Below are 9,504 nucleotides of genomic sequence, written 5' to 3' on the forward strand. Positions count from 1 at the left end.
TCTCTGCTTTCTGTCTCCCTAAAAACATCATGTGATAACAACACACAGAGTTTCCAAACTGGGGAACCTCATCTCACAGCCCCAACTAGTCTCCCGCACAGGAGGAGACCGAAGCCCAGAGATGAAAGCATGGTGCAGGGGCCAGAGCCTGGTGTGGCCACAAGCTCTCTGGGTGACTTTCCTGGGCTGTTTTCTGCTCTGGGCCTCAGTTTTCACATCTGTAAGTGAGGAGGATTATTTGTAAGTGAAAGAAGAATGTGTTAATGCTCTAATATCAGGGAATGAGGGGACTTCCCTGGTGGTCCAGTGGCTAAGACTTTCTGATCCCAATGCGGGGGGCCTGGGTTCGATCTCTGGTCAGGGAACTAGATCCCTCATGCCACAACTAAGAGCTGGTGTGGCCAAATAAATAAATATGAAAGTAAAATAAAATCAGGGCATGAGGTTGTAAGGGGCTCAGGGGCTGTGCCATCTCCTCTCAGAGGCCCCAAGGTGGCTTCCAGAATAGAATTCTTGTTCTGTGCTGCCCTGACAATTCACGTCACTCCTTGATGCTTTAATGTCCTCATCTACCAAGTGGGGATAATAATAGTACCTCCTTACAGGATGGTTTTGAAGTTTAAATGAAGTAGCAGATGTAGCCCAATAGTGGGCATGTAATAAACTCTCCGTAAATTATTATTGGGACTTCCCTGGTGACCCAGTGGTTAGGAGTCCCAGCTTACATTGCAGGGGCCACTGGTTCAATCCCTGGTTGAGGAACTAAGATCCTATATGCTGTGTGGTATGGCCAATAAACAAAATTTTAAAAATAAATTATTATTATTAATCATTATAATTAAACTTAAATCCCTTGATAGCATCACTATCATTTTATAATCCTCACAATCTCTAGCAATGTCTGGCACTAAGTGTGAGTGCTCAGTTGCTCTGACTCTGTAGCCCTCCAGGCTCCTCTGTCCATAGAATTTTCCAGGCAAGAATACTGGAGTGGGTTGCCATTTCCTTCTCCAGGGGATCTCCCTGATCTGGAATTGAACCCTCATCTCCTGCACTGCAGGCAGACCTTCCACCACTGAGCCACCAGAACCCCAACGGCATGGGAATCCAGCTTTGGCCTCCACCCGATTCTCTTTCTTGCCTTGTGGGAGTCTGAGTGCCAAGAAGACTCCAGGGCCGGGGCAAAAGATGCAGGGTGCCTCTGGAGGAAACTCAGGGTGCAAAGGAGGACTAGGTCAGTCCCTTCCTGAATAGCCCTGCACAATCCTTTGACCTTGGTCAAGAGCAGCTCCAACCCCAGACTCAAGTCTGGCTACCAACATGCAGCAATGGCCAAGGCAGATTACAAGTTTAGGCTAAACTGACCTTGAGGAGAAGAAGGGGACGACAGAGGATGAGATGGTTGGATGGCATCACTGACTCAATGGACATGAGTTTGAGTAAACTCCGGGAGTTGGTGATGGACAGGCAGGCCTGGCACACTGCAGTCCATGGGGTCGCAAAGTGTCAGACAAGACTGAGCGACTGAACTAAACTGAAATGCCCTTGAGGAGAACACTGAGCCTTCAGAGTGTTTACTAAACAAACCCTGTACTCTGAGTGTGTGTTAGTTGCTCAGTCGTGTCCAACTCTGTGGACAGACACAGGCTACCCTGTGAACTGTAGCCCACCAATTTCCTCATGGAAATCTCTAGGCAAGAGTACTGGAGTGGGTTGCCATTCCCTTCTCCAATGGTGCTCTGAGTAGGGCAGCCAAATTTAACCCAGCTTTATTGCCACGCGATTATGTTTCCAAGACGCTCTATTCTGTGCCATGTGTTCCTTTATCTGGAGGCAGTAATATACGCTCACAATGGACCACTTCTGAGGGGCAATAGAAAACATTCCCATCCCTACCATCAGTTATTATCTCTGTAAGCTCTAGCACAACAAGATAGCGAGGGAGAAAACTGGGTCAGAAGATAGGAGATTGGGGCCCTCTGGATACACACTTTCCATGCCCTCTCTCCCTCTCTCAAATACCGCAGCCACATGGAAACTCATGGGGAACAGTTGGGGCTTTTTATAATTTTATTTGTTAACAGTTGGGGCTATTTTTTATGTGTGTGCTGCAATGCCTCATGAAAAAGTTGTGAAAAAAAACAAGTCTATTTTGGGGTGATCAGCCTCCTCAGAGCTTCTCACTTGCAGCTCCACAGGCTCCAGGAATGGGCCTGCCCTCTCTCAGAAGTACTGTAGCTTACCTAAAGTGTGGAATTCTGGGCCCAGATGCACTGGCTAGGGGATGCATTTATATATGTGTGTGTGCATGCATGCTAAGCTGCTTTAGTTACGTCGCTTTAGTCATGTCTGACTCTTTGCAACACCATGGACTGCAGCTTACTAGGCTCCTCTGTCCATGGGGATTCTCCAGGCAAGAATATTGGAGTGGGTTGCCATTTCCTCCTCCAGGGGACCTTCCTGACGCAGGGATCGAACCTGTGTCTCTTATGTCTCCTGCATTAGCAGGCAGCTTCTTTACCACTAATGCCACATGGGAAGCCCCATATTTATATTTATATGCACATGTTTATATATTTATTTTTGGCTGCGGTGGGTTTCATCCTTGCAGCATGGAGGATCTTTCATCGTGATGCTCAGGTTCCATAGTATATGGACTCAATAGTTGCCCCATGGCACATGGGATCCTAGTTCCCTGAGCAGGGATTGAACCTGCATCCCCTGCATTGGAAGGTGGATTCTTAACCACTGGACCACCAAGGAAGTCTGTAGGGGATGCATCTTTGTACTCTTTTTGTCACTTTTTTGCCTAGAAAGCATGGCAGAAGTAACACCATCTAGTTTCTTTCTGCTTCTGGCTGTTCTAGCAGTGACTTCCAGTACACTGTCCTGAGAAATGAACATCCCAGAATACTCAGCGTAGATCATTGCATTCACGCTGATGGTCCTTGCAGCTCTTTAAAAACTTAAACCTATGAGTGCTCAAGTTTCCCTACTGAATGAAGAACCATTTCAAAGCTGCAGTATATGTTTTATAGTGGCCTCAGCCAGCTGTGGTTGTGCAGGAGACAGGGTTTGGGTAGGGGGCTTGGGTGGATGGGCAGAGAGGTCTGCATGCTCAGATGTCCACCAACAAAGCTGTAGCCTAGCCTGACCCAAATGGGAGGGGACTCTAGTTCCTGCTGGATGCAGCCCTGCCACTCCACAGTGTGGCTGTAGGAAAGCTGCAAGAGCTGGCTGGGCTTGGAGGATCTTGGGCAGAATTCACTACTCACCTACTTTGTTCATTTTCTCATGATCTTCCTGTGCATCCTCCCAATCCCCGCTTTCCCCCACTCCCATGGGCCACCAGGCGCTGGGCTAAGGTAGACCTGAAATTTTCCAACCTTGGTAGGTCAGATTATCAGAATTCCAGCCCCCAACCCCAATTCCGCCACCCCCGCCCATCCAAACCTCATGCTCCTGTGCTGTCTGCACTCTATAGGGAGTCCGGGGCATATGGGTGTACGTGTGACTGCTCCTCCTTTCCAGCATAGGGCCGTGATGGGGGGCAGGCAAAAGTGGAGGAAGAGTTAGAGGGGTCACACAGTCTCTGATCTCAGCCCAGGAAGATGAGATCATCTAGCAAACCCTTGACTTTGGGCAAGAAACATTGTTGTCCTCGATGGGAGATCAGAGAGATATGTTCCTTGCTCAAAGTCACACAGCCATGATGGAGGGGCTACCAGAACTGAGTTCAGCTCCTTCTCTGTTTTGGTTTCATTCACTCTGGGCTCTTGGGGCTGCTGTGGTCCACATCTCTGCCCTCAGTGGGCTTTGTGGGGGGCCCTCCTCTTCCCTTGGCTTCCTTCTGTCTTGACACCCCTGCCCCTGGGGAGTCATCCCAGAGATGCCCTTCCATTATCCTTTAAAGACACTTCCAGAGGTCTATGGCTGGCCTCTCCAAACCACCTCCTCCCCACACCCGACTTTTTTCCTTTTCTTTTAAAAAATTTTTACTTATTTATTTTTGGCTGTGTTGGGTCTTCATTGCTTTTGCATGGGCTTTCTCTAGTTGTGGTGAGCAGGGACGACTCTCTAGTTGTGGAGCATGGGCTTCTCACTGCGGTGGTTTCCCTTGTTGCTGAGCACCAGCTCTCGGGTGCTCAGGCTTCAGTAGTTGGTGGCTCCTGGGCTCCGGAGCACAGGCTCAATAGTGGTGGTGCATGGGCTCAGTTGCCCTGCAGCATGTGAGATCTGCCCCGGCCAGGGACTGAATCCACGTCTCCTGTACTGGCAGGCAGACCCTTTACTGCTGAGCCAGCCAAGGAGGCCTTCCAACCCCTTCTCTCAATCATTCCCTATTCCTCCAGAAGTTCTCAAATTTTCTTTGACTGAACTGGCTCCAGATGATGACAGCTCATTTAAAAAAAGCTGCAAGTGGGGATGATGGCAGAATGGGGTTCTCTCTCCGCCTCGTACCATGTGTCTAATTCCTCTGCCCTCCTCTTCAAAAAGCTTCCTTCCGTACTTGGCCTTGGCAGCCATCAACTAATATTTTACTGAGTCCCAATTTGGGTCAGGAGCTGCTCCAGTGAAAAGAACAGCTAATAAAATATAGGCCGTCCATGCTAGGAACTCATATCAGATGTCAGTGCTGGAATGAGCGTCGAAGGCCACCTGATCCAATCCCTGTACAAGAGGAAGCTGAATCTCAGAGAGGCCCAGGAACTGTCTGTCACATGGCTGCGTAGGAACAGATTCCAGGCCTCTGGATGGCCAGTGGATCCCTCTCTCCAAATCACCAAACTAGAATGTGCAGATGCCCGCAGCATGGGATGGCCCATGACCCCAGTACTTGCCCTTCAAGTAGCCCCTTGACTCTCTGAGATGGCCTCTCTCTTGGCCCTGGGGCTGAGTGTCTCAGCCTACTGGGCTTGGGCAACGGAAGCCACGCTGTGGCCCTGAGAAGGATCCTCTGTTTGGGCTGACTGACCTGGTGGTGCCTCTTTGCTTTCCTCACTGTGCGCTCATTCCTTTCCCCTCTCTTTCCCCCTTCCCATCCAGCCCAACTGTGAGCCTGGAGCAAGCACCCAGCAATGGCAGCTGGAAGAAAAGGCCAGTATGACCTGAGGAGGTCCTCTATGGACAGCCTGTGAGTAGCCACTGGGTGATGTCAACTCCTTCCCCATTGTTTTCCTCACCCCAAGCATTTATTTACCTGTCAAGGATTTATAGAGTATCTTGAGTATCTGTTGCCTGGTGCTAGAGGAGCATGCAGGGTCCTCTTTTGAATAGGCACAGTTAAAGACCCTGATGCTGGGAAAGATTGAGGGCAAGAGGAGAAGAGGGTGACAGAGGATGAGATGGTTGGATGGCATCACCAACTCAATGGACATGAGTTTGAGCAAACTCTGGGGATGGTGATGGACAGGGAAGCCTAGCATGCTGCAGTCCATGGAGTCGCAAAGAGTCTGACATAACTGAGAGACTGAACAACAACTTCCCGTAAGAGTCCTCAGTACTGTGAGGGACAGAGAGAACCAATGATACAGCAGGGTGACTGATATTATTAGGGGAGTCTAGAGGAAGGGTTGGGAATGTAGATTTTGTAGGGGATACTCACTGAAGACTTCCTGGAGGAAGTGACATCAAAGCTGAGACTGGAAGGATGAGTGAGTAATATCCAAATGAAGAGGGTGGAAAGAGAAAGGGTGCTCAGGCTTAGGGAATCCCTTGAGCAAAGGCCCAGAAGATTCCTGTTTCCTAGTGGGGACCTGGAGGTACCTCCTGAGCCTTGGGCAAGAAGACTGAGAGACTCCAGGCTTCCGGATTCAGCTCCTTCACCCTGCAGGGGCTCTGCATCTTGAGAAGCCTGTTTTTGCTCTCCTACAGAGACATTACTTTGCCAACAAAGGTCCATCTAGTCAAGGCTATGGTTTTTACTGTGGTCATGTATGGATGTGAGAGTCGGACTGTGAAGAAAGCTGAGTGCCGAAGAATTGATGCTTTTGAACTGTGGTGTTGGAGAAGACTCTTGAGAGTCCCTTGGACTGCAAGGAGATCCAACCAGTCCCTTCTAAAGGAGATCAGCCCTGGTTGTTCTTTGGAAGCAATGATGCTAAAGCTGAAACTCCAGTACTTTGGCCACCTCGTGCAAAGAGTTGACTCATTGGAGAAGACTCTGATGCTGGGAGGGAATGGGGGCAGGAGGAGAAGGGGATGACAGAGGATGAGATGGCTGGATGGTATCACTGACTCGATGGACGTGAGTTTGAGTGAGTTGGCAGTTGGTGATGGACAGGGAGGCCTGGCGTGCTGTGATTCATGGGGTCACAAAGAGTCGGACACGACTGAGCGACTGAACTGAACTGAACTGAACAGGGTGGCAATGGCACAGGCCCACTGAACACTGCTGGGGAGAGAGTCATGCTATGCTTAGAAGCTTCAGTTGTGTCCAACTCTTTGCAACCCCATAGACTGCAGCCTACCAGGCTCCTCTGTCCATGAGATTTTCCAGGCGAGAGTACTGGAGTGGGCTGCATTTCCTTCTCCAGGAGATCTACCCAACCCAGGAATCGAACCCAGGTCTCCCTCATTGCAGACAGGCGCTTTACCATCTGAGCCACCAGGAAAGCTCCAAGAATACTTGGAGTGGGTTGCAATTCCCTTCTCCAGTGGATCTTCCTGACCCAGGGATCAAACCCACATCTCTTCATCTCCTGCATGGAGAAGCAGGTTCTTTACCACTAGCGCCACTTGGGAAGCCTGGGAAGAGAGTCATCCCAAGTCAAAAAGTCTGTGAGGTGGGCCTCACAAAGGCTTGAGTGTTCCAGGCGAGGGGCTAGTAGCCAGCAAGCAGTTGAAGGGCTGAAGCTGCCTGGGAAGCAAATGGAACATGCAAGCTGCAGAATGGCACAGTGGGTGGGGTCTGCCTAGCTTGGGCTGGCACAGGGGAGGGACCTTCAGAGCCACAGGGAGAGGAGGGTTTGGTGCTTCAGGGGTGCCTACCTGAGAAGTGATGGAGAGTTCTCTCCCCAGACCAGCCTCCTGCTCCTGAGCTTCAGGAAAACAGCAGCGCAGGGTGTCCTGGAGGAGGGTGGTTAAAGAGATAGATGGTGGAGGGTGATTCTGGGGGACAAGTTCAAGGGGTTTATGTCACCAGGCAGGAGGAGTCACAAGGGGGCTGTGGTAAGGGAAGAGACGATGGCGAGGCAGGAAGCTAGAATGGAACCTACCTCCAAGCTGCTAGCAGCCCCTCAGGCTGTGGCCAGGCGGTGTCCCCACAGGGTGAGTAAGCCCAGTGATGCATGTCCTTGCTTGGGCCACCAGCAGAAAGGCAGCGCTGACATGCAGCCAGCCAGTGATGTAGGGCAGTCAACAGCCCATTCTGAAGTGCTCTGAAGAGACAAACAGTGGTTCCAAGCTGCAGGAACTAGGCAGAGGGGGGCAGTGTGTATGTGTAACAGAAGAAAGGAAAAGGCAGAGAGAAAAAGAGGCCAGGAACCTTAGCAGAAAAACTTCCCACTCAGGCTTGACTCGAAAAGTACCACTGACCCTTTAACAACAAGAGCTTCAACTGTGCAGGTCCACTTAAAGGCAGATTTTTTTCCCCCAATAAATATGTACACAGTTGGGGCTCCCTACTCACGGGTTTCTGCATCCATGTGCATGCATGCATGTTAAGTCGCTTTAGTCATGTTGGACTCTTTGCAATCCTATGAACTGTAGCCCACCAGGCTCCTCCTCCATGGAATTCCCCAGGCAAGAACACTGCAGGGAAACCTGAGAACAGGAAGGACCAACTGTATTCATTGAACTTCATCATTTTATATAAGAGACTTCAGCATCTGAGGGTTTTGCTCTTCCAGGGGGGCTCCCAAGACCAATCTCTGGTGGATCCAAAGGAATGATTGTAATCCGAAGTCAGGAAAATGGTCTATCCAGGGCTAGGGTGGGCAGGATGCAAGGGGAGGGGGAGGGGAAGGGGGAGGTGGCCTGTGTATGAAATGCTGCCAAGGGCCAGGAGCTGGGGCCTGGGACAGGGCTCAAAGTAAGCCGCTGACAACTCCTTGGTTGCTGGCGAGGGGACCCAGCCTCAGGGAATGGCTCTGTTTTCCAGGATTCTGGCATTGGCAGGCTGTGTAAAGATGAAGCAAACTTGGTAGCCAGACCCTTGGCCTGGGAACCAACATCTTGAGGCTGTCTTGAGTAGCTGCGAGGTGTGAACTGAGAGCCAGGGTTGGGTGGGAAGATCTGGCATTGGCCAGTTAAGGCAGAGGCTGAAGGCTGGGACTTGGTAGTGAACTACCTCTCAAGCTGAGAACCTTCAACTGCCCTGATGAGGAGAAGAAGCTGGGATCTGGTGCCTCTTTCTCTAAAAAGGGAAAGGGCATTGGTTCTATAGCTGCTGGCCCTGTAGCACCTTGACTTTGAGTAGAGGTCAGTTCTGTTTTCCTGCTCTGTGCTGCACTGGGGCTGTCCCTGCTGCCGGCATGTGTGAAACGTGAAGCCAACAGGCTGGTGATCTGAAATGGCTGCTCTGAAAGGGACTAGGGTGTCAGATACCCTGCTTCCCACCCCCTACATGGCACCCATACTGAGATCCCATGCTTTGCTCTTTTGTGATACAGTGACCTCTGACACAGCACCCTCGATCATCCTTAATCTCTAATCCAGCTCTAAGTGAAAGTTGCTCAGTCGTTACCAACTGTTTGCAACCCCATGGACTATACAGTCCATGAAATTCTCCAGGCAAGAATACTGGAGTGGGTAGCCTTTCCCCTCTCCAGGGGATCTTCCAATCCAGGGACTGAACCCAGGTCTCCCACATTGCAAGCGGATTCTTTACCAGATGAGCCACAAGGGTAATCCACCTCTAGGTAGATTCAGAGGAAGGGTAGATTAACGCATTTACTGAACATGGACTAGGCCAGAAAGCAGGAACATCTTGGTGGGCACCTTCTAATTATAAGCATTCATGGATGGGAAGCATGCTTTAGGCAATAAAAGATTAATTTTTTCTTTGCCTTTATTTTTTGGCAATTATATGTTGCAGAAACTATTATAAAGCATATTTGCATTTTGAGAGGATAAGTTGGAGGTGTGATGGAATGGGATTAAGTGGGAGACATGTCAGTCTGGGCTTTTAAAAAATTGTCCAGAGGTAATCCACAAAATGGATAAAACCAGATTGAGCTGACTATTGTAATCACTCGCAGTCAAGATCCTCATAATTAAGGATGAGGATCCTTGAACACGGGGAAATTCCTTTAAGGACGACTCATATTACAGATGTCATCCCTTGTAATCTGTTATTTTCCAGAATTTTGAGAAGAGGGCCCAAAAGTGCCATAGATAACGCCACCATGGCTAGTGTCTTCGTGGCATTTCTTTAAGAGGGCATAAGATACAGGTGAAAGCCAGATGGCAATAGATTGAATATGGGATGGAAGAGGAGCCTGCTGGACAAAAGGGAGAGGGGAGAAGGCCTACGTGGTAAACAGGTGCAGGTGATACAGGGAC

The sequence above is a fragment of the Capra hircus genome, chromosome 8 (genome assembly GCF_001704415.2).
Source record: "Capra hircus breed San Clemente chromosome 8, ASM170441v1, whole genome shotgun sequence".
Classification (NCBI taxonomy): domain Eukaryota; kingdom Metazoa; phylum Chordata; class Mammalia; order Artiodactyla; family Bovidae; genus Capra; species Capra hircus.